The sequence below is a fragment of the Pseudophryne corroboree genome, chromosome 2 (assembly GCF_028390025.1).
Source record: "Pseudophryne corroboree isolate aPseCor3 chromosome 2, aPseCor3.hap2, whole genome shotgun sequence".
Taxonomy (NCBI): Eukaryota; Metazoa; Chordata; class Amphibia; order Anura; family Myobatrachidae; genus Pseudophryne; species Pseudophryne corroboree.
Genome location: NC_086445.1, coordinates 113794256 through 113819373, shown reverse-complemented (window position 1 = coordinate 113819373; position 25118 = coordinate 113794256). Strand labels below are relative to the sequence as shown.

At 49.6% G+C, this 25118-nt stretch overlaps 1 protein-coding gene across 4 annotated transcripts in view; it reads right to left on the bottom strand.

Moving 5' to 3' along the window:
• The window catches only part of RNF17 (ring finger protein 17), a 1464292-nt gene that overhangs the window by 203245 nt on the left and 1235929 nt on the right, over positions 1-25118 (bottom strand). The gene's annotated exons all lie outside the window — the stretch shown is intronic.

The following is a 25118-nucleotide window of genomic DNA, read 5'->3' as shown; positions in this document are numbered from 1 at the left end:
CCGGCTTCGGGACCACGAACAGACTTGAATAAAACCCTTCTCCCCGATGTGACGGGGGTACTGTGACAATGACTTGCTGTTGACACAGTTTTTGTATTGCAGCGCACACCACTTCCCTTTCCGGAAGAGAAGCTGGCAAGGTTGATTTGAAAAATCGTGGGGAGGCACGTCTTGAAACTCCAGTTTGTATCCTTGGGCCACAATTTCCAGTAGCCAAGGATCCAGGCCTGAGTGAGCCCAGACCCGACTGAAGGGTTGAAGACGCTCCCCCACCGGTACGGACTCCCGCAGCGGAGTCCCAGCGTCATGTGGTGGACTTGGCAGAAGCCAGGGAGGACTTCTGCTCCTGGGAGCTTGCCACAGCCGGTGATCTTTTTCCCCTTCCCTTACCTCTAGCAGCAAGGAAGGAGGACCCTCGTCCTTTTTTGAATTTACTAGACCGAAAGGACTGCATCTGATACGGAGGCGTTTTCTTTTGCTGTGGAGGGACAAAAGGTAGAAAAGACGACTTACCCGCGGTAGCTGTAGATACCAGGTCCGCGAGGCCCTCACCAAAGAAAATACCACCTTTATATGGCAGCGCCTCCATAGCCCTCTTAGAGTCAGCATCACCATTCCATTGATGAGTCCATAATGCTCTCCGAGCCGAGATTGCCATGGCATTGGCCCTTGATCCCAAGAGTCCAATATCTCTTGCAGCCTCCCTTATATGACCCAGGGTCAAAAGAACGCTAGCCCTATCCCGGGTGTCCAAGTCAGATGATAAGTTGTTATATGACCACTTCTCAATTGCACTACTCACCCATGCCGATGCTACTGCAGGTCTGAGCAGTGTACCCGTAGTGACAAATAGATTTCAAAGTAGTTTCAAAGTAGTTTCCTGCTTACGGTCCGCAGGATCTTTTAGGGCCGCTGTGTCAGGGGACGGAAGCGCCACCTTTTTGGACAGCCTTTTCCACATTGGGGGTCGACTCCCACCTTTTTCTATCCTCAGAGGGAAACGGGTATGCCATAATAATTCTCTTGGGAATCAGCAACTTTTTGTCAGGAACTTCCCAAGCCTTTTCAAATAGAGTGTTCAGTTCATGAGAGGGAGGAAACGTTACCGGAGCTTTCTTTCCCTTAAACATACAGACCCTTGTCTCAGGAACAGCAGGGTTTTCCGAGATATGCAACACTTCTTTTATTGCCACAATCATGTACTGAATGCTCTTAGCCAGTTTAGGATTCAACCTGGGATCACCAAAGTCGACACTGGAATCCGAGTCGGTATCAGTGTCTGCTAATTGGGTAAACGGCCGTTTCTGTGACCCTGAGGGAGCCTGCGTTTGGGATAAAGCATCTTCCATGGATTGTCTCCATGTTTGGTTGTGAGCCTCAAATTTGTCCAATCTCTTATTTAATGAATCCACATTTGCATTCAAGGCACTCAACATATTTACCCAATCAGCAGTCGGCGGTGCCGGCAGATTCACTCCCTCACACTGTTCTGTCTCTACTCCAACCTCCTCCTGGGAAGAGCCTTCAGCCTCAGACATGTCGACACACTCGTACCGACACCACTATCACACCGGGCTATAGGGGACAGACCCACAAGAAGGCCTATTAGAGAAACAGAGGGAGTTTGCCAGCTCACACCCAGCGCCTATCCCAGTCTGAAAGTAACATATATATATATATATATATATATATATATGTATATATATATATATATATATATATATATATATATATATATATATAAAATAAGATTTTACTCACCGGTAAATCTATTTCTCGTAGTCCGTAGTGGATGCTGGGACTCCGTAAGGACCATGGGGAATAGCGGCTCCGCAGAAGACTGGGCACAAGTAAGAAAGCTTTAGGACTAACTGGTGTGCACTGGCTCCTCCCACTATGACCTTCCTCCAGACCTCAGTTAGGATACTGTGCCCGGAAGAGCTGACCCAATAAGGAAGGATTTTGAATCCCGGGTAAGACTCATACCAGCCACACCAATCACACCGTATAACTCGTGATATTATACCCAGTTAACAGTATGAACATAACAGAGCCTCTCAACAGATGGCTCAACAATAACCCTTTAGGTAACAATAACTATATACAAGCATTGCAGACAGTCCGCACTTGGGACGGGCGCCCAGCATCCACTACGGACTACGAGAAATAGATTTACCGGTGAGTAAAATCTTATTTTCTCTAACGTCCTAAGTGGATGCTGGGACTCCGTAAGGACCATGGGGATTATACCAAAGCTCCCAAACGGGCGGGAGAGTGCGGATGACTCTGCAGCACCGAATGAGAGAACTCAAGGTCCTCCTCAGCCAGGGTATCAAATTTGTAGAATTTTGCAAACGTGTTTGCCCCTGACCAAGTAGCAGCTCGGCAAAGTTGTAAAGCCGAGACCCCTCGGGCAGCCGCCCAAGAAGAGCCCACCTTCCTCGTGGAAAGGGCTTTTACAGATTTAGGCTGCGGCAGGTCCGCCGCAGAATGCGCAAGCTGAATTGTGCTACAAATCCAGTGAGCAATAGTCTGCTTCGAAGCAGGAGCACCCAGTTTGTTGGGTGCATACAGGATAAATAGCGAGTCAGTCTTCCTGACTCCAGCCGTCCTGGAAACATACATTTTCAAAACCCTGACTACGTCCAGTAACTTGGAGTCCTCCAAGTCCCTAGTAGCCGCAGGCACAACAATAGGTTGGTTCAAGTGAAAAGCTGATACCACCTTAGGGAGAAACTGGGGATGAGTCCACAATTCTGCCCTATCCATATGGAAAATCAGATAAGGGCTTTTACATGACAAAGCCGCCAATTCTGATACACGCCTGGCCGAAGCCAAGGCCAACAACATGACCACTTTCCACGTGAGATACTTCAATTCCACGGTCTTAAGTGGCTCAAACCAATGTGACTTTAGGAAATCCAACACCACGTTGAGATCCCAAGGTGCCACTGGAGGCACAAAAGGTGGCTGAATATGCAGCACTCCCTTAACAAAAGTTTGAACTTCAGGTAGTGAAGCCAGTTCTTTCTGGAAGAAAATCGAAAGAGCCGAAATCTGGACCTTAATGGAACCCAATGTTAGGCCCATAGTCACCCCTGACTGTAGAAAGTGCAGGAAACGACCCAGCTGAAATTCTTCCGTTGGGGCCTTCCTGGCCTCACACCACGCAACATATTTTTGCCAAATGCGGTGATAATGGTTTGCGGTTACTTCTTTCCTGGCTTTTATCAGCGTAGGAATGACCTCCTCCGGAATGCCCTTTTCCTTCAGGATCCGGTGTTCAACCGCCATGCCGTCAAACGCAGCCGCGGTAAGTCTTGGAACAGACAGGGCCCCTGCTGCAGCAGGTCCTGTCTGAGCGGCAGAGGCCATGGGTCCTCTGACATCATTTATTGAAGTTCCGGGTACCAAGCTCTTCTTGGCCAATCCGGAACAATGAGTATAGTTCTTACTCCTCTTCTCCTTATTATCCTCAGTACCTTTGGTATGAGAGGAAGAGGAGGGAACACATAAACCGACCGGTACACCCACGGTGTCACTAGAGCGTCCACAGCTATCGCCTGCGGGTCTCTTGACCTGGCGCAATACTTTTCTAGTTTTTTGTTTAGGCGGGACGCCATCATGTCCACCTGTGGCCTTTCACAACGGTTAACAATCATTTGGAAGACTTCTGGATGAAGTCCCCACTCTCCAGGGTGGAGGTCGTGCCTGCTGAGGAAGTCTGCTTCCCAGTTGTCCACTCCCGGAATGAACACTGCTGACAGTGCTAACACGTGATTTTCCGCCCATCGGAGAATCCTTGTGGCTTCTGCCATCGCCGTCCTGCTTCTCGTGCCGCCCTGTCGGTTTACATGGGCGACCGCCGTGATGTTGTCTGACTGGATCAGTACCGGCTGGTTTTGAAGCAGGGGTTTTGCCTGACTTAGGGCATTGTAAATTGCCCTTAGTTCCAGAACATTTATGTGTAGGGAAGTCTCCTGACTTGACCATAGTCCTTGGAAGTTTCTTCCCTGTGTGACTGCCCCCCAGCCTCGAAGGCTGGCATCCGTAGTCACCAGGACCCAGTCCTGTATGCCGAATCTGCGGCCCTCTCTGAGATGAGCACTCTGCAGCCACCACAGCAGACACACCCTGGTCCGTGGAGACAGGGTTATCAGCCGATGCATTTGAAGATGCGATCCGGACCATTGGTCCAACAGGTCCCACTGAAAGGTTCTGGCATGGAACCTGCCGAATGGAATTGCTTCGTAGGAAGCTACCATCTTTCCCAGGACTCGCGTGCAGTGACGCAACGACACCTGTTTTGGTTTCAGGAGGCCTCTGACTAGAGATGACAGCTCTTTGGCTTTTTCCTCTGGGAGAAACACTTTTTTCTGGACTGTGTCCAGAATCATCCCCAGGAACAGTAGACGTGTCGCAGGAACCAGCTGTGACTTTGGAATGTTTAGAATCCAGCCGTGCTGTTGTAGCACTTCCCGAGATAGTGCTACCCCGACCAACAACTGCTCTCTGGACCTCGCCTTTATCAGGAGATCGTCCAAGTATGGGATAATTAAAACTCCCTTTTTTCGAAGGAGTATCATCATTTCGGCCATTACCTTGGTAAATACCCTCGGTGCCGTGGACAGGCCGAACGGCAACGTCTGGAATTGGTAATAACAATCCTGTACCACAAATCTGAGGTACTCCTGGTGAGGATGGTAAATGGGGACATGCAGGTAAGCATCCTTGATGTCCAGTGATACCATGTAATCCCCCTCTTCCAGGCTTGCAATAACCGCTCTGAGCGATTCCATCTTGAACTTGAATTTTTTTATATATGTGTTCAAGGATTTAAAATTTAAAATGGGTCTCACCGAACCGTCCGGTTTCGGTACCACAAACATTGTGGAATAGTAACCCCGTCCTTGTTGAAGTAGGGGCACCTTGACTATCACCTGCTGGGAATACAGCTTGTGAATTGCCTCTATCACAGCCTCCCTGCCTGAGGGAGTTGTTGGCAAGGCAGATTTGAGGAAACGGCAGGGGGGGGGGAAATGTCTCGAATTCCAGCCTGTACCCCTGAGATACCACTTGAAGGATCCAGGGATCTACTTGTGAGCGAGCCCACTGATTGCTGAAGTTCTTGAGACGGGCCCCCACCGTACCTGGCTCCGCCTGTTGAGCCCCAGCGTCATGCGGCGGACTTAGAAGAAGAAGCGGGGGAGGACTTTTGTTCCTGGGAACTGGCTGTATGCTGCAGCTTTTTCCCCCTACCTCTGCCTCTGGGCAGAAAGGACGCGCCTCTACCCCGCCTGCTCTTTTGGGGACGAAAAGGACTGTACCTGATAATACGGTACTTTCTTTGGTTGTGAGGGGACATGTGGTAAAAATGCTGACTTCCCAGCCGTTGCTGTGGACACTAGGTCTGAAAGACCATCCCCGAACAACTCCTCACCCTTATAAGGCAAAACTTCCATGTGCCTTTTAGAATCTGCATCACCTGTCCACTGCCGAGTCCATAACCCTCTCCTGGCAGAAATGGACAGTGCACTTATTTTAGATGCCAGCCGGCAAATATCCCTCTGTGCATCTCTCATGTATAAGACAGCGTCTTTAATATGCTCTATGTTTAGCAATATAGTGTCCCTGTCTAGGGTGTCAATGTTTTCTGACAGGGAATCTGACCATGCAGCAGCAGCACTGCACATCCATGCTGAAGCAATAGCTGGTCTCAGTGTAATACCAGTGTGTGTATATATAGCCTTCAGGAGAGCCTCCTGCTTCCTATCAGCAGGCTCCTTCAGGGCGGCCGTATCCGGAGACGGTAGTGCCACCTTTTCTGATAAGCGTGTAAGCGCTTTATCCACCTTAGGGGGTGTTTCCCAACGTGACCTATCCTCTGGCAGGAAAGGGTACGCCATTAGTAACTTTTTAGAAATTACCAATTTTTTATCTGGGCAAGCCCACGCTACTTCACACACTTCATTTAATTCTTCAGAAGGGGGAAAAACTACTGGGAGTTTTTTCTCTCCAAACATAAAACCCTTTTTTGTGGTACCTGGGGTGACATCAGAAATGTGTAAAACATTTTTCATTGCCTCAATCATGTAACGAGTGGCCCTACTGGACATAACATTAGTCTCTTCGTCGTCGACACTGGTATCAGTATCCGTGTCGACATATGTGTCTGCCATCTGAGGTAGCGGGCGTTTTAGAGCCCCTGATGGCCTTTGAGACGTCTGGGCAGGCACGAGCTGAGAAGCCGGCTGTCCCGCATTTGGCATGTCATCAAATTTTTTATGTAAGGAGTCGACACTTTCACGTAATTCCTTCCACAAGTCCATCCACTCAGGTGTCTGCCCCGCAGGGGGTGACAACACATTTACAGGCATTTGCTCCGCCTCCACATAAGTCTCCTCATCAAACATGTCGACACAGCCGTACCGACACACCGCACACACACAGGGAATGCTCAGACAGGAGACAGGACCCCACAAAGCCCTTTGGGGAGACAGAGAGAGAGTATGCCAGCACACACCAGAGCGCTATATAATACAGGGATTAACTAAATTATATCCCCTTATAGCTGCTATATATGTATATTGCGCCTAAATTTAGTGCCCCCCCTCTCTTTTTTACCCTTCTGTAGTGTAGACTGCAAGGGAGAGCCAGGGAGCTTCCTTCCAGCGGAGCTGTGAGGGAGAAATGGCGCCAGTGTGCTGAGGGAGATAGCTCCGCCCCTTTTTCGACGGACTTTTCTCCCGCTTTTTTATGGATTCTGGCAGGGGTATTTATCACATATATAGCCTCTGGGGCTATATATTGTGATGATTTTGCCAGTCAAGGTGTTTATATTGCTGCCCAGGGCCCCACCCCAGCGCCCTGCACCCATCAGTGACCGCAGTGTGAGGTGTGCAAGAGGAGCAATGGCGCACAGCTGCAGTGCTGTGCGCTACCTTGTTGAAGACAGGAGTCTTCTGCCGCCGATTTTCCGGATCACTTCTTGCTTCTGGCTCTGTAAGGGGGCAGGCGGCGCGGCTCCGGGACCGAACATCAATGGCCGGTTCCATGCGGTCAATCCCTCTGGAGCTAATGGTGTCCAGTAGCCTAAGAAGCCCAAGCTACCACCAGTTAGGTAGGTTCGCTTCTTCTCCCCTTAGTCCCTCGCTGCAGTGAGTCTGTTGCCAGCAGATCTCACTGTAAAATAAAAAACCTAAAATATACTTTCTCTCTAGGAGCTCAGGAGAGCCCCTAGTGTGCATCCAGCTCAGCCGGGCACAAGATTCTAACTGAGGTCTGGAGGAGGGTCATAGTGGGAGGAGCCAGTGCACACCAGTTAGTCCTAAAGCTTTCTTACTTGTGCCCAGTCTCCTGCGGAGCCGCTATTCCCCATGGTCCTTACGGAGTCCCAGCATCCACTTAGGACGTTAGAGAAATATATATATAATGCCCCTGACCTGACAGCGCTTTTAATGACAATAATCAACACCAATTTTGCTGTCCCTCCCCCTGCACCCAAGCCGTGCCGTTGGTGTGTGGGAGCAATGGCGTGCAGCCCGACCGCTGCGCGGTACCTCCGAGACTGATGTCTTCTGCCGCCTTCACTGAAGTCTTCTTTGCTTCGGTTACTCACCCGGCTTCTCTCTTCTGGCTCTGTGAGGGGGCCGGCGGCGCGGCTCCGGGAACGAGCAGCTAGGCTATACCAAGAAGCAGAGCCTTTAACTCACAGAAGTAGGTCTGCTTCTCTCCCCTCAGTCCCACGAAGCAGGGAGCCTGTTGCCAGCAGTGCTCCCTGAAAATAACAAACCTAACAAAGTCTTTTTAGGAGAAACTCTGTAGAGCTCCCCTAGTGTGTGTCCAGTCTCTCTGGGCACAGAATCTAACTGAGGTCTGGAGGAGGGGCCAGTTCACACCCATTAAAAGTCTTAAAGTGCCCATGTCTCCTGCGGATCCCGTCTATACCCCATGGTCCTTCTGGAGTCCCCAGCATCCTCTAGGACGAAGGAGAAAAAGCAGATGCTGAAGGTAACCCTCATAAATGTGGCCCAGCTACAGCAGGCACTTGCAAAAACTGGGCTACTGGAGTATAGAAGGGAACAAGCTTCAGCTTTTGGGAGGTAACGATCCTAATTTTGGGTCACCCGTATTGTAGTCAGTGACTGGAAATCTTATGCAAATATTTGCCTGTACCGAGCTGTACACATAAGCGACAACAACGCTCATAGCCCACTGGTCAATAAAGCTGCCAACATTACTAGCAACGGCACTTTTACATAATTCATGCTTGGTACAGAAGAAAAATGGCATGCACGCTGAATACCCTCAACTCAAAATAGGTCACAACTCTGTTTGCATGCCCACAGGATGCTTTACTTACTAGTTAACGCCCTGTTGTTGACCATTCAACCGTCAATGATAAGTGACTAAAAAGTACAACCCAGAATTGCTCGCTGCTGCGCTAAATTGTGTATGTTTTATACATATATTGACTTATATACAACGCCAAAAAGTACAAGCTCCTGCATCATATTCTGAACCCAAGATTCTAGTGTCTACCACATGGATTAAAGAGAAAACCAACTGCCTGGTGTGGTCTCATGAGAGGTGACTTCACCAGGCCAGATTTCCCCGAAAGTGTCATATCTGATTTGAACGTGCCAGAGGTGTCTACTGGCCTACTCAGTCAACCCCTCAGTTGTTACCACAACCTGCTCACCTGCTGCCAGGATACTGAAGGGTGGGGGGTTCATTCTAATAGGATCACCATCCCATGGCTGCGGGAAGAGAGTCTTCCTGCAGTCAGGGCTCAGAAAAGCCACAAGCACTGGGAGGCAGTCCGGTAAAAAATAAGAATTTACTCACCGGTAATTCTATTTCTCGTAGTCCGTAGTGGATGCTGGGGACTCCGTAAGGACCATGGGGAATAGACGGGCTCCGCAGGAGACTGGGCACACTATAAGAAAGATTTGGTACTACCTGGTGTGCACTGGCTCCTCCCTCTATGCCCCTCTTCCAGACCTCAGTTAGGATACTGTGCCCGGAAGAGCTGACACAATAAGGAAGGATTTTGAATCCCGGGTAAGACTCATACCAGCCACACCAATCACACCGTATAACTCGTGATATTAAACCCAGTTAACAGTATGAAATATAACTGAGCCTCTCAACAGATGGCTCAACAATAACCCTTTAGTTAGGCAATAACTATATACAAGTATTGCAGACAATCCGCACTACCAAAGCTCCCAAGCGGGCGGGAGAGTGCGGATGACTCTGCAGCACCGAATGAGAGAACTCAAGGTCCTCCTCAGCCAGGGTATCAAACTTGTAGAATTTAGCAAACGTGTTTGCCCCTGACCAAGTTGCAGCTCGGCAAAGTTGTAAAGCCGAGACCCCTCGGGCAGCCGCCCAAGATGAGCCCACCTTCCTCGTGGAATGGGCTTTCACTGATTTAGGATGCGGCAATCCAGCCGCAGAATGCGCCAGCTGAATTGTGCTACAAATCCAGCGAGCAATAGTCTGCTTAGAAGCAGGAGCACCTATTTTGTTGGGTGCATACAGGATAAAAAGCGAGTCAGTTTTCCTGACTCCAGCCGTCCTGGAAACATAAATTTTCAAGGCCCTGACTACGTCCAGTAACTTGGAATCCTCCAAGTCCCTAGTAGCCGCAGGCACCACAATAGGTTGGTTCAAGTGAAAAGCTGATACCACCTTAGGGAGAAACTGGGGACGAGTCCTCAATTCTGCCCTATCCATATGGAAAATCAGATAAGGGCTTTTACATGACAAAGCCGCCAATTCTGACACACGCCTGGCCGAAGCCAAGGCCAATAACATGACCACTTTCCACGTGAGATATTTCAGATCCACGGTTTTAAGTGGTTCAAACCAATGTGATTTTAGGAAACTCAACACCACATTGAGATCCCAAGGTGCCACAGGAGGCACAAAAGGGGGCTGAATATGAAGCACTCCCTTTACAAAAGTCTGAACTTCAGGCAGTGAAGCCAGTTCTTTCTGGAAGAAAATCGACAGAGCCGAAATCTGGACCTTAATGGAACCCAATTTTAGGCCCATAGTCACTCCTGACTGTAGGAAGTGCAGAAAACGACCCAGCTGAAATTCCTCGGTAGGGGCCTTCCTGGCCTCACACCACGCAACATATTTTTGCCAAATGCGGTGATAATGGTTTGCGGTTACTTCTTTCCTGGCTTTTATCAGCGTAGGAATGACCTCCTCCGGAATGCCCTTTTCCTTTAGGATCCGGAATTCAACCGCCATGCCGTCAAACGCAGCCGCGGTAAGTCTTGGAACAGACAGGGCCCCTGCTGTAGCAGATCCTGTCTTAGAGGCAGAGGCCATGGGTCATCTGATAACATTTCTTGAAGTTCCGGGTACCAAGCTCTTCTTGGCCAATCCGGAACCACGAGTATCGTTCTTACTCCTCGCCTTCTTATTATTCTCAGAACCTTTGGTATGAGAGGCAGAGGAGGGAACACATAAACCGACTGGTACACCCACGGTGTCACTAGAGCGTCCACAGCTATCGCCTGAGGGTCCCTTGACCTGGTGCAATATCTCTTTAGCTTTTTGTTGAGGCGGGACGCCATCATGTCCACCTGTGGCCTTTCCCAACGGTTTACCAACAGTAGGAAGACTTCTGGATGAAGTCCCCACTCTCCCGGGTGTAGGTCGTGTCTGCTGAGGAAGTCTGCTTCCCAGTTGTCCACTCCCGGAATGAACACTGCTGACAGTGCTAGTACGTGATTTTCCGCCCATCGGAGAATCCTTGTGGCTTCTGCCATCGCCACCCTGCTTCTTGTGCCGCCCTGTCGGTTTACATGGGCGACTGCCGTGATGTTGTCTGATTGGATCAGAACCGGTTGGTTTTGAAGCAGGGGCCTTGCCTGACTTAGGGCATTGTAAATGGCCCTCAGTTCCAGAATGTTTATGTGTAGGGACGACTCCTGACTTGACCAAAGTCCCTGGAAATTTCTTCCCTGTGTGACTGCGCCCCAGCCCCGAAGGCTGGCATCCGTGGTCACCAGGATCCAGTCATGTATGCCGAATCTGCGGCCCTCTAGAAGATGAGCACTCTGCAGCCACCACAGTAGAGACACCCTGGTCCTTGGAGACAGGGTTATCAGTTGATGCATCTGAAGATGCGATCCCGACCACTTGTCCAAGAGGTCCCATTGGAAGGTCCTTGCATGGAACCTGCCGAACGGAATTGCTTCGTATGAAGCCACCATTTTTCCCAGGACTCGTGTGCAGTGATGCACCGATACCCGTTTTGGTTTTAGGAGGTCTCTGACTAGAGATGACAGCTCCTTGGCTTTCTCCTGCGGGAGAAACACTTTTTTCTGTTCTGTGTCCAGAATCATCCCCAGGAACAGTAAGCGTGTGGAAGGAACCAGTTGTGACTTTGGAATGTTTAGAATCCAGCCATGCTGTTGTAGCACTTCCCGAGATAGTGCTACTCCGACCAGTAACTGCTCCATGGACCTCGCCTTTATTAGGAGATCGTCCAAGTACGGGATAATTAAAACTCCCTTTTTTCGAAGGAGTATCATCATTTCTGCCATTACCTTGGTAAACACCCTCGGTGCCGTGGACAGTCCAAACGGTAGTGTCTGGAATTGGTAATGGCAATCCTGTACCACAAATCTGAGGTACTCCTGGTGAGGAAGGTAAATTGGGACATGCAGGTAAGCATCCTTGATGTCCAGGGATACCATGTAATCCCCCTCGTCCAGGCTTGCAATAACCGCCCTGAGCGATTCCATCTTGAACTTGAATCTTTTTATGTATGTGTTCAAGGATTTCAAATTTAAAATGGGTCTCACCGAACCGTCCGGTTTCGGTACCACAAACAGTGTGGAATAGTAACCCCGTCTTTGTTGAAGTAGGGGTACTTTGACTATCACCTGCTGGGAATACAGCTTGTGAATTGCCTCTAGTACAGCCTCCCTGCCCGAGGGAGTTGTCGGTAAGGCCGATTTGAGGAAACGGCGGGGGGGAGGCGCCTCGAATTCCAGCTTGTACCCCTGAGATACTACTTGAAGGATCCAGGGATCCACCCGTGAGCGAACCCACTGATCGCTGACATTTTTGAGGCGGCCCCCCACCGTACCTGGCTCCGCCTGTGGAGCCCCACCGTCATGCGGCGGATTTGGAAGAAGCGGGGGAGGACTTCTGTTCCTGGGAACCTGCTGCGTGGTGCAGCTTTTTCCCCTTCCTCTGCCTCTAGACAGAAAGGACCCGCCTTTTCCCCGCCTGTTTTTCTGGGGTCGAAAGGACTGTACCTGATAATACGGCGCTTTCTTAGGCTGTGAGGGGACATGGGGCAAAAATGCTGACTTCCCAGCTGTTGCTGTGGAAACAAGGTCTGAGAGACCATCCCCGAATAACTCCTCACCCTTATAAGGCAAAACTTCCATGTGCCTTTTAGAATCTGCATCTCCTGTCCACTGCCGAGTCCATAAGCCTCTCCTAGCAGAAATGGACAATGCGCTTATTCTAGATGCCAGCCGGCAGATCTCCCTCTGTGCATCTCTCATGTACAAGACTGAGTCTTTTATATGCTCTACGGTTAGCAATATCGTGTCCCTGTCTAGGGTGTCAATATTTTCCGACAGGGAATCTGACCAAGCAGCAGCAGCACTGCACATCCACGCTGAAGCAATAGCTGGTCTCAGTATCACACCAGTGTGTGTATATATAGACTTTAGGATAGCCTCCTGCTTTCTATCAGCAGGTTCCTTTAGGGCGGCCGTATCCGGAGACGGTAGTGCCACCTTTTTAGACAAACGTGTGAGCGCTTTATCCACCCTAGGGGGAGTTTCCCAACGTGACCTATCCTCTGGCGAGAAAGGGAACGCCATTAGTAATTTTTTTGAAATCACCAATTTTTTATCAGGGAAACCCACGCTTCTTCACACACTTCATTTAATTCTTCGGAGGGGGAAAAAACTATTGGTAGTTTTTTCTCCCCAAACATAATACCCTTTTTTGAGGTACCTGGGTTCATATCAGAAATGTGTAAAACCTCTTTCATTGCCTCAATCATGCAACGAATGGCCCTAGTGGACATTAAATTTGACTCATCGTCGTCGACACTGGTATCAGTATCCGTGTCGACATCTGTGTCTGCCATCTGAGGTAGTGGGCGTTTTAGAGCCCCTGATGGCCTTTGAATTGCCTGGGCAGGCACGAGCTGAGAAGCCGGCTGTCCCGCATTTGGCATGTCGTCAAATTTTTTATGTAAGGAGTCGACACTTGCACGTAATTCCTTCCATAAGTCCATCCACTCAGGTGTCTGCCCCGCAGGGGGTGACATCACATTTATAGGCATCTGCTCCGCCTCCACATAAGTCTCCTCATCAAACATGTCGACAGCCGTACCGACACACTGCACACACACACAGGGAATGCTCTTAAAGGAGACAGGACCCCACAAAAGCCCTTTGGGGAGACAGAGAGAGAGTATGCCAGCACACACCAGAGCGCTATATAATGCAGGGACTAACTGAATTATGTCCCCTATAGCTGCTATATTTACTGCGCCTCAATTTTGTGCCCCCCTCTCTTTTTTACCCTTTTCTGTAGTGTAGACTGCAGGGGAGAGTCAGGGAGCTTCCTTCCAGCGGAACTGTGAGGGAGAAATGGCGCCAGTGTGCTGAGGGAGATGGCTCCGCCCCTTTTTCGGCAGACTTTTCTCCCGCTTTTTTCTGTATTCTGGCAGGGGTAATTACCACATATATAGCCTCTGGGGCTATATATTGTGGTTATTTTGCCAGCCAAGATGATTTTATTGCTGCTCAGGGCGCCCCCCCCCCAGCGCCCTGCACCCTCAGTGACCTGAGTGTGAAGTGTGTATGAGGAGCAATGGCGCACAGCTGCAGTGCTGTGCGCTACCTTGGTGAAGACTGAAGTCTTCTGCCGCCGATTTTCCGGACCATCTTCTTGCTTCTGGCTCTGTAAGGGGGACGGCGGCGCGGCTCCGGGAACGAACATCAAGGACGGGTCCTGCGGTCGATCCCTCTGGAGCTAATGGTGTCCAGTAGCCTAAGAAGCCCAAGCTAGCTGCAAGCAGGTAGGTTCGCTTCTTCTCCCCTTAGTCCCTCGTTGCAGTGAGCCTGTTGCCAGCAGGTCTCACTGTAAAATAAAAAACCTAACATATACTTTCTTTCTAGGAGCTCAGGAGAGCCCCTAGTGTGCATCCAGCTCGGCCGGGCACAGAAATCTAACTGAGGTCTGGAAGAGGGGCATAGAGGGAGGAGCCAGTGCACACCAGGTAGTACCAAATCTTTCTTATAGTGTGCCCAGTCTCCTGCGGAGCCCGTCTATTCCCCATGGTCCTTACGGAGTCCCCAGCATCCACTAGGACGTCAGAGAAAGAATAAGTACATATACTAGCGTGCAAAAGTCTTTGGTCAAGGAATATGATTTTAGGGAGCAATTGAAGTTGATATTCATCAAGACAGAGCAATATAAGTAAACATAAGCTTTGGTCAAAGAACTCTGAACGCTAGTTTATATGTTTTATATAGTTAAAAAAAAAAATACAAAAAATACACTGAACATTTTTGCTTAAATGTACAGTATAAAACGAATTTTGCCAAAAATGTCTCCAAAATTGTTGACTTTAAATCAAATTATATAATTAGATTAAAATAGGATTTTCGTTACCTGCCGGTAAATCCATTTCTCGTAGTCTGTAGAGGATGCTGGGGTCCACATTAGTACCATGGGTATAGACGGGTCCACCAGGAGCCATTGGCACTTTAAGAGTTTGAGAGTGTGGGCTGGCCCCACCCTCTATGCCCCTACTACCAAATTCAGTATAGAAACTGTGCCCGAGGAGATGGACATCTTCGCGAGAAGGATTTAACACAGATAGTGGCGAGATCCATACCAGCTCACACATACAAGGCACAACCAGCTAACTTGCTTGAAAAACTCAGCAAATGCTGAAACATTACTTACCAAGTAACAATGCAGTACATAACTAAACAAAGTTGTACTGAACTAGATAACGATTGCAGGAAAACGAAGCGCTGGGCAGGTGCCCAGCATCCTCTACGGACGAGAAAAGGATTTACCGGTAGGTAACCAAAATCCTATTTTCTCTTCCGTCCTAGAGGATGCTGGGGTCCACATTAGTACCATGTTGATGTACCAAAGCTCCCAGAACGGGAGGAAGAGCACGGAGGCTCCTGCAGAACTGATTGGACTGAAGTTCAGTCAAAGTATCGACCTTGTAGAACTTAGCAAACGTGTTCGCACCAGACCAAGTTGCCGCTCAGCAAAGCTGTAACGCCAAGATACCCCGGGCAGCTGCCTAGGAAGATCCCACCTTACGAGTAGAGTGGGCCTTAACAGATTTTGGACACGGCAATCCTGCCGTAGAATAAGCATGCTGGATAGTGAACCTAATCCAGCGAGAATTAGTCTGCTTAGAAGCAGAACACCCAATTTTCTTGGGATCATACAGGACAAACAGAGTCCGATTTCCTGTGACGAGCAGTCCTCATCACATAGATTTTCAAAGCACTCACAACATCCAAGGACTTTGACGAAATTGAGGAGTCAGTAGCCACTGGCACCACAATAGGTTGGTTGATATGAAATGCCGACACAACCTTTGGAAGAAACTGCTGACATGTTCGGAGCATAGCTCTATCTTCGTGGAAGATCGAGTAAGGGCTTTTACAGGACAAAGCCCCCAATTCTGACACACGTCGAGCAGAAGCTAAGGCCAACAACTTGACAGCCTTCCATGTAAGAAATTAAACTTCAACCTCCTGCAGAGGCTCAAACCAGTCCGACTGGAGAAACTGCAACACCACGTTAAGGTCCCAAGGCGCCGTAGGCGGTACAAAGAGAGGTTGGATGTGCAGAACTCCCTTCAAAAAGATCTGAACCTCAGGGAGGGCAGTCAATTGTTTCTGGAAGAAAATGGATAGGGCCGAAATCTGGACCTTCACAGATCCCAACCTCAGGCCCATATCCACACCTGCTTGCAGGAAGAGGAGAAAACGTCCCAATTGAAACTCCACCGCAGGAAACTTCTTGGACTCACACCAAGAGACATATTTCTTCCAAATACGATGGTAATGTTTAGACGTTACCCCTTTCAAAAGCCTGTATCAGGGTAGGAATGACCTTCTTCGGAATGCCCTTCCGAGCTAGTATTAGGCGTTCAACCTCCAAGCCATCAAACGTAGCCGCGGTAAGTCTTGATAGGCGAACGGCCCCTGCTGCAGCAGGTCCTCCCGAAAAGGAAGAGGCCTCAGCTCTTCTAGCAGTAGATCCAGAAGGTCCGCGTACCAAGCCCGCCTTGGCCAGTCTGGAGCAATGAGGATCGCTTGAACTCTTGTTCTCCGTATGAGCTTTAGAACTCTTGGAATGAGTGGGAGTGGTGGAAACACGTACCACTGACTGGAACACCCACGGAGACACCAGGGCGTCCACTGCCACTGCTTGTGGGTCCCTTGACCTAGAACAATAGCGTTGAAGCTTCTTGTTGAGACGAGAGGCCATCATGTCTATTTGGGGTAACCCCCAAAGGTCTGTTATTTCCTTGAACACCTCCGGATGGAGACCCCACTCTCTCGGATGGAGATCGTGTCTGCTGAGGAAGTCTGCTTCCCAGTTGTCCACTCCTGGAAAGAAGATTGCAGAGAGCAACAACGCGTGTTTTTCTGCCCAGAGGATGATTCTTGTCACCTCTGACATTGCTCTGCTTTTCATTCCGCCCTGTTGGTTTATGTAAGCCACCGTCGTTACATAGTCCGACTGTACTTGAATGGCCCGATTTCGTAGAAGATGGGCCACCTGAAGACCATTGTAGACGGCTCTTAGTTCCAGAATGTTGATCGGCAGGCCGGCTTGCAGACTTGACCACCTTCCTTGGAAGGTTTCCCCTTGAGTGACCGCGCCTCAGCCCCGGAGGCTTGCATCGTGGTTAGAAGGTCCCAGTCCTGTATCCTGAACCTGCAGCCCTCCAGAAGGTGAAGCAATTGGAGCCACCAGAGGAGTGAAATCCTGGCCTTTGGCGACAGACAAATTCCCTGGTGCATGTGTAGATGAGATCCTGACCACTTGTCCAGGAGATCCAGTTGAAAGGCCAAAGCATGGAACCTCCCGTACTGGAGAGGCTCGTAAGAGGCCACCATCTTCCCCAAAAGGCGAATGCATTGATGAACCGACACCCGGGCTGGCTTCAGGACATCTCGGACCATTGTTTGCATCACCAACGTCTTTTCCTGCGGAAGAAACACCCTCTACACTTCCGTGTCGAGGATCATCCCCAGAAAAGACAACCTCCGGGTTGGTTCCAAATGAGATTTTGGAAGATTCAGAAACCAACCGTGGACTCTGAGTAGGCGGGTCGTGAGTACAATGGACTGCAACAGCTCCTCCTTGGACGATGCTTTTATCAGTAGATCGTCTAGATACGGAATGATGTTCACCCCGTTTTCCGAGTAGAACCATAATTCCCGCCATCACCTTGGTAAACACCCTTGGTGCTGTAGAGAGGCCCAATGGCAGGGCCTGTAACTGGAAAGGACAGTCCAGTATTGCAAAACGGAGATAAGCCTGATGCGGTAGTCATATCGGAATGTGGAGGTACGCATCTTTGATATCCAGGGATACTAGGAATTCCCCCTCTTCCAGACCTGATATCACCGCCTTGCGAGACTTGAACTTGAACACCTTCAGAAAAGGTTCAGTGATTTTAGGTTCAGAATGGGCCTGACCGAACCATCCGGTTTCGGTACCACGAAAATGTTTGAATAGTAACCCGTTACTTGCGAATGAGGACGCACTGGCACAATGACCTGTGCCTCCACCAACTTCTGGACCGCTGCTTGTAGGACAGTCCTGTCCGCCAGCAGAGCTGGCAAGCCTAATTTGAAAAATCGGTGAGGAGGGAGATTTTGAAATTTCAACATGTATCCCTGGGACACAATATCTATCACCCAGGGATCCAGGCCGGGCGATACCCAGACCTGACTGAACGGTCAGCCTCGCTCCCACTGGCCCCACCTCCAGGCCGCGTAGTCCACCGTCATGCAGAGGACTTCGGCATACTGGAAGCAGGCTTAGTTTCCTGGGAACCTGCGCAGCAAGTTTTTTGGATTTAGCTCGACCTCCCCTAAAGAAGGTATTGGACGGCATGGCCTTTCTAGGCTCGTTAGGCCGAAAGGACTGCGATGCTGATTTAGAGAAGGATTTCTTCAGAGCAGGTGCAGCTGAGAGAAGGAACGAAGACTTACCCGCCCTAGCCGTGGATATCAATGCATCCAAAGCTTCCCCAAAGAGAGCCTGACCTGTGTAGGGTAGGGACTCCACACTTTTCCTGGATTCCGCGTCGGCCGACCACTGGCGCAGCCACAGTCCCAGACACGCTGAAACAGACATGGAAGAGATTCCCGCAGCCATGGAACCCAGGTCTTTCATGGATTCTACCATAAAACCTGCTGAATCGTGAATGTTACGCAAAAACAATTCAACATCACCCTTATCCATTGTATCCAAATCCTCAAGTAAGGTGCCTGACCATTTTACTATAGCTTTTGCAATCCATGCACTAGCAATAGTGGGACGTAATATGGCCCCCGAAGCAGTGTACACTGATTTAAGTGTATCATCAATCTTTCGATCAGCTGGCTCCTTTAAGGCGGTAGATCCCAAAGAGGCAAAACCACCTTTTTTGAGAGTCTGGACACAGATGCGTCAAACAATTGTTGGGCTTTCCCATTTTTTCCTATCCTCCTCAGGGAAAGGAAACGCCACCTGGACTCTTTTAGGGATCTGGAATTTTTTCTCAGGGTTTTCCCATGCTTTCTCAAATATAGCATTCAATTCCTTTGACGCAGGGAAGGTTAGCGAGGCTTTCTTATTTTCAGTGAAAAAAGCCTCCTCAACCTGCTCAGGTGTGGAATCATTAATATTCAACACATCCCTGATAGCCTCTATCATCAATTGCAACCCATTTGCAAGAGAGGCAGACCCCCGAAACACATCCCCAGTACCATCTGTGGTATCAGAATCGGTATCCGTGTCACCTTGCATGACATGAACAAGCGCACGTTTGTGGGGGTATATAGCGGAGCGTCCTGAGGTACCAGAATCGGGCCATACTGCCATAGAGTTCTATAATACCTGGGTTACGGATTCATTACTTGCAACCCTGTCTGAAATCTGAGAAAATAAGAATTTACTTACCGATAATTCTATTTCTCGTAGTCCGTAGTGGATGCTGGGGACTCCGTCAGGACCATGGGGAATAGCGGCTCCGCAGGAGACAGGGCACAAAAGTAAAAGCTTTAGGATCAGGTGGTGTGCACTGGCTCCTCCCCCTATGACCCTCCTCCAAGCCTCAGTTAGGATACTGTGCCCGGACGAGCGTACACAATAAGGAAGGATTTTGAATCCCGGGTAAGACTCATACCAGCCACACCAATCACACTGTACAACCTGTGATCTGAACCCAGTTAACAGCATGATAACAGCGGAGCCTCTGAAAAGATGGCTCACAACAATAATAACCCGATTTTTGTAACATTAACTATGTACAAGTATTGCAGACAATCCGCACTTGGGATGGGCGCCCAGCATCCACTACGGACTACGAGAAATAGAATTATCGGTAAGTAAATTCTTATTTTCTCTGACGTCCTAAGTGGATGCTGGGGACTCCGTCAGGACCATGGGGATTATACCAAAGCTCCCAAACGGGCGGGAGAGTGCGGATGACTCTGCAGCACCGAGTGAGAGAACTCCAGGTCCTCCTCAGCCAGGGTGTGCCCCTGACCAAGTAGCAGCTCGGCAAAGTTGTAAAGCCGAGACCCCTCGGGCAGCCGCCCAAGATGAGCCCACCTTCCTTGTGGAATGGGCATTTACATATTTTGGCTGTGGCAGGCCTGCCACAGAATGTGCAAGCTGAATTGTACTACACATCCAACTAGCAATCGTCTGCTTAGAAGCAAGAGCACCCAGTTTGTTGGGTGCATACAGGATAACAGCAAGTCAGTTTTCCTGACTCCAGCCGTCCTGGAAACCTATATTTTCAGGGCCCTGACAACATCTAGCAACTTGGAGTCCTCCAAGTCCCTAGTATCCGCAGGTACCACAATAAGCTGGTTCAGGTGAAACGCTGACACCACCTTAGGGAGAAACTGGGGACGAGTCCGCAGCTCTGTCCTGTCCGAATGGACAATCAGATATGGGCTTTTGTGAGACAAAGCCGCCAATTCTGACACTCGCCTGGCCGAGGCCAGGGCCAACAGCATGGTCACTTTCCATGTGAGATATTTCAAATCCACAGATTTGAGCGGTTTAAACCAATGTGATTTGAGGAATCCCAGAACTACGTTGAGATCCCACAGTGCCACTGGAGGCACAAAAAGGGGGTTGTATATGCAGTACTCCCTTGACAAACTTCTGGACTTCAGGAACTGAAGCCAATTCTTTCTGGAAGAAATTCGACAGGGCCGAAATTTGAACCTTAATGGACCCCAATTTGAGGCACATAGACACTCCTGTTTGCAGGAAATGTAGGAATCAACCGAGTTGAAATTCCTCCGTGGGGGCCTTCCTGGCCTCACACCATGCAACATATTTTCGCCAAATGCGGTGATAATGTTGTGCGGTCACCTCCTTCCTGGCTTTGACCAGGGTAGGAATGACCTCTTCCGGAATGCCTTTTTCCCTTAGGATCCGGCGTTCAACCGCCATGCCGTCAAACGTAGCCGCGGTAAGTCTTGGAACAGAGATGGTACTTGCTGAAGCAAGTCCCTTCTTAGCGGCAGAGGCCATGAGTCCTCTGTGAGCATCTCTTGAAGTTCCGGGTACCAAGTCCTTCTTGGCCAATCTGGAGCCACGAGTATAGTTCTTACTCCTCTACGTCTTATAATTCTCAGTACCTTAGGTATGAGAAGCAGAGGAGGGAACACATACACCGACTGGTACACCCACGGTGTTACCAGAACGTCCACAGCTATTGCCTGAGGGTCTCTTGACCTGTCGCAATACCTGTCCAGTTTTTTGTTCAGGCGGGACGCCATCATGTCCACCTTTGGTCTTTCCCAACGGTTCACAATCATGTGGAAGACTTCCCGATGAAGTCCCCACTCTCCCGGGTGGAGGTCGTGCTGAGGAAATCTGCTTCCCAGTTGTCCACTCCCGGAATGAACACTGCTGACAGTGCTATCACATGATTTTCCGCCCAGCGAAGAATCCTTGCAGTTTCTGCCATTGCCCTCCTGCTTCTTGTGCCGCCCTGTCTGTTTACGTGGGCGACTGCCGTGATGTTGTCCCACTGGATCAATACCGGCTGACCTTGAAGCAGAGGTCTTGCTAAGCTTAGAGCATTGTAAATTGCTCTTAGCTCCAGTATATTTATGTGGAGAGAAGTCTCCAGACTTGATCACACTCCCTGGAAATTTTTTCCTTGTGTGACTGCTCCCCAGCCTTTCAGGCTGGCATCCGTGGTCACCAGGACCCAGTCCTGAATGCCGAATCTGTGGCCCTTTAGTAGATGAGCACTCTGCAGCCACCACAGAAGAGACACCCTTGTCCTTGGAGACAGGGTTATCCGCTGATGCATCTGAAGATGCGATCCGGACCATTTTTCCAGCAGATCCCACTGAAAAGTTCTTGCGTGAAATCTGCCGAATGGAATCGCTTCGTAAGAAGCCACCATTTTTCCCAGGACCCTTGTGCAATGATGCACTGACACTTTTCCTGGTTTTAGGAGGTTCCTGACTAGCTCGGATAACTCCCTGGCTTTCTCCTCCGGGAGAAACACCTTTTTCTGGACTGTGTCCAGAATCATTCCTAGGAACAGCAGACGTGTCGTCGGAGATAGCTGCGATTTTGGAATATTTAGAATCCACCCGTGCTGTCGTAGGACTACTTGAGATAGTGGTACTCCGACCTCCAACTGTTCTCTGGACCTTGCCCTTATCAGGAGATCGTCCAAGTAAGGGATAATTAAGACGCCTTTTCTTTGAAGAAGAATCATCATTTCGGCCATTACCTTGGTAAAGACCCGGGGTGCCGTGGACAATCCAAACGGCAGCGTCTGAAACTGATAGTGACAGTTTTGTACCACGAACCTGAGGTACCCTTGGTGAGAAGGGCAAATTGGGACATGGAGGTAAGCATCCTTGATGTCCAGGGACACCATATAGTCCCCTTCTTCCTGGTTCGCTATCACTGCTCTGAGTGACTCCATCTTGATTTGAACCTTTGTATGTAAGTGTTCAAATATTTCAGATTTAGAATAGGTCTCACCGAGCCGTCTGGCTTCAGTACCACAATATAGTGTGGAATAATACCCCTTTCCTTGTTGTAGGAGGGGTACTTTGATTATCACCTGCTGGGAATACAGCTTGTGAATTGTTTCCAATACTGCCTCCCTGTCGGAGGGAGACGTTGGTAAAGCAGACTTCAGGAACCTGCGAGGGGGAGACGTCTCGAATTTCCAATCTGTACCCCTGGGATACTACTTGTAGGATCCAGGGGTCCACTTGCGAGTGAGCCCACTGCGCGCTGAAACTCTCGAGACGACCCCCCCACCGCCTTTGAGTCCGCTTGTACGGCCCCAGCGTCATGCTGAGGACTTGGCAGAAGCGGTGGAGGGCTTCTGTTCCTGGGAAGGGGCTGCCTGCTGCAGTCTTCTTCCCTTTCCTCTACCGCTGGGCAGATATGACTGGCCTTTTGCCCGCTTGCCCTTATGGGGACGAAAAGACTGAGGCTGAAAGACAGTGTCTTTTTCTTTATACGGCAATACTTCCATGTGCCGTTTGGAATCTGCATCACCTGACCACTGTCGTGTCCATAAACATCTTCTGGCAGACATGGACATCGCATTTACTCTTGATGCCAGAGTGCAAATATCCCTCTGTGCATCTCTCATATATAGTAATGCATCCTTTAAATGCTCTATAGTCAATAAAATACTGTCCCTGTCAAGGGTATCAATATTTTCAGTCAGGGAATCCGACCAAGCCACCCCAGCGCTGCACATCCACGCTGAGGCGATCGCTGGTCGCAGTATAACACCAGTATGTGTGTATATACTTTCTTAGGATATTTTCCAGCCTCCTATTAGCTGGCTCCTTGAGGGCGGCCGTATCTGGAGACGGTAACGCCACTTGTTTTGATAAGCGTCTGAGCGCCTTATCCACCCTAGGGGGTGTTTCCAAACGCGCCCTAACTTCTGGCGGAAAAGGGTATAACGCCAATAATTTTCTATCGGGGGAAACCCACGCATCATCACACACTTCATTTAATTTATCTGATTCAGGAAAAACTACAAGTCGTTTTTTCACACCCCACATAATACCCTTTTTTGTGGTACTTGTAGTATCAGAAATATGTAACACCTCCTTCATTGCCCTTAACATGTAACGTGTGGCCCTAATGGAAAATACGTTTGTTTCTTCACCGTCGACACTGGAGTCAGTGTCCGTGTCTGTGTCGACCGACTGAGGTAATGGGCGTTTTAAAGCCCCTGACGGTGTTTGAGACGCCTGGACAGGTACTAATTGGTTCGCCGGCCGTCTCATGTCGTCAACCGACCTTGCAGCGTGTTGACATTATCACGTAATTCCCTAAATAAGCCATCCATTCCGGTGTCGACTCCCTAGAGAGTGACATCACCATTACAGGCAATTGCTCCGCCTCCTCACCAACATCGTCCTCATACATGTCGACACACACGTACCGACACACAGCACACACACAGGGAATGCTCTGATAGAGGACAGGACCCCACTAGCCCTTTGGGGAGACAGAGGGAGAGTTTGCCAGCACACACCAAAACGCTATAATTTTACAGGGACAACCTTATATAAGTGTTTTCCCTTATAGCATCTTAATATGTAATAATATCGCCACAAAAATGCCCCCCCTCTCTGTTTTAACCCTGTTTCTGTAGTGCAGTGCAGGGGAGAGCCTGGGAGCCTTCCCACCAGCAGTTCTGTGAGGGAAAATGGCGCTGTGTGCTGAGGAGAATAGGCCCCGCCCCCTTTTCGGCAGGCTTCTTCTCCCGTTTTTCTGACAACCTGGCAGGGGTTAAATACATCCATATAGCCCCAGAGGCTATATGTGATGTATATTTTGCCAGCATAGGTACTTTCATTGCTGCCCAGGGCGCCCCCCCCAGCGCCCTGCACCCTCAGTGACCGTTGGTGTGAAGTGTGCTGAGAGCAATGGCGCACAGCTGCAGTGCTGTGCGCTACCTTAAGAAGACTGGGAAGTCTTCAGCCGCCGATTTCTGGACCTTCTTCTTTCTTCAGCATCTGCAAGGGGGTCGGCGGCGCGGCTCCGGTGACCCATCCAGGCTGTACCTGTGATCGTCCCTCTGGAGCTAGTGTCCAGTAGCCTAAGAAGCCAATCCATCCTGCACGCAGGTGAGTTCACTCCTTCTCCCCTAAGTCCCTCGATGCAGTGAGCCTGTTGCCAGCAGGACTCACTGAAAATAAAAAACCTAACAAAACTTTTACTCTAAGCAGCTCTTTAGGAGAGCCACCTAGATTGCACCCTTCTCGGCCGGGCACAAAGATCTAACTGAGGCTTGGAGGAGGGTCATAGGGGGAGGAGCCAGTGCACACCACCTGATCCTAAAGCTTTTACTTTTGTGCCCTGTCTCCTGCGGAGCCGCTATTCCCCATGGTCCTGACAGAGTCCCCAGCATCCACTTAGGACGTCAGAGAAATATACGTTATGGTAAGAACTTACCGTTGATAACGTGATTTCTCTTATGTCCACAGGTATCCACAGGATAACATTGGGATATTGTCGAGCGACATCGAAAATAGCACCAACACGGTCACGAGCTTTCTGGCCTCCCAGGATGCATTGGGGCCTCCACTATATAGTCCCGCCCACTGACTCAGTCAGATCAGTTCTTTCCACAGCGATTTTAGGCAGGAACATTAGGTAGAGACCTGTACAGGCGATAAGAACACACATGCACACCCTTCCATACAAGAAGGAAGAGGTTTTAGTGATTGTCTAGATCCTCAAATCAGATGCGTCAGGGTGGGATCCCTGTGGACATAAGAGAAATCACGTTATCAACGGTAAGTTCTTACCATAACGTATATTTCTCT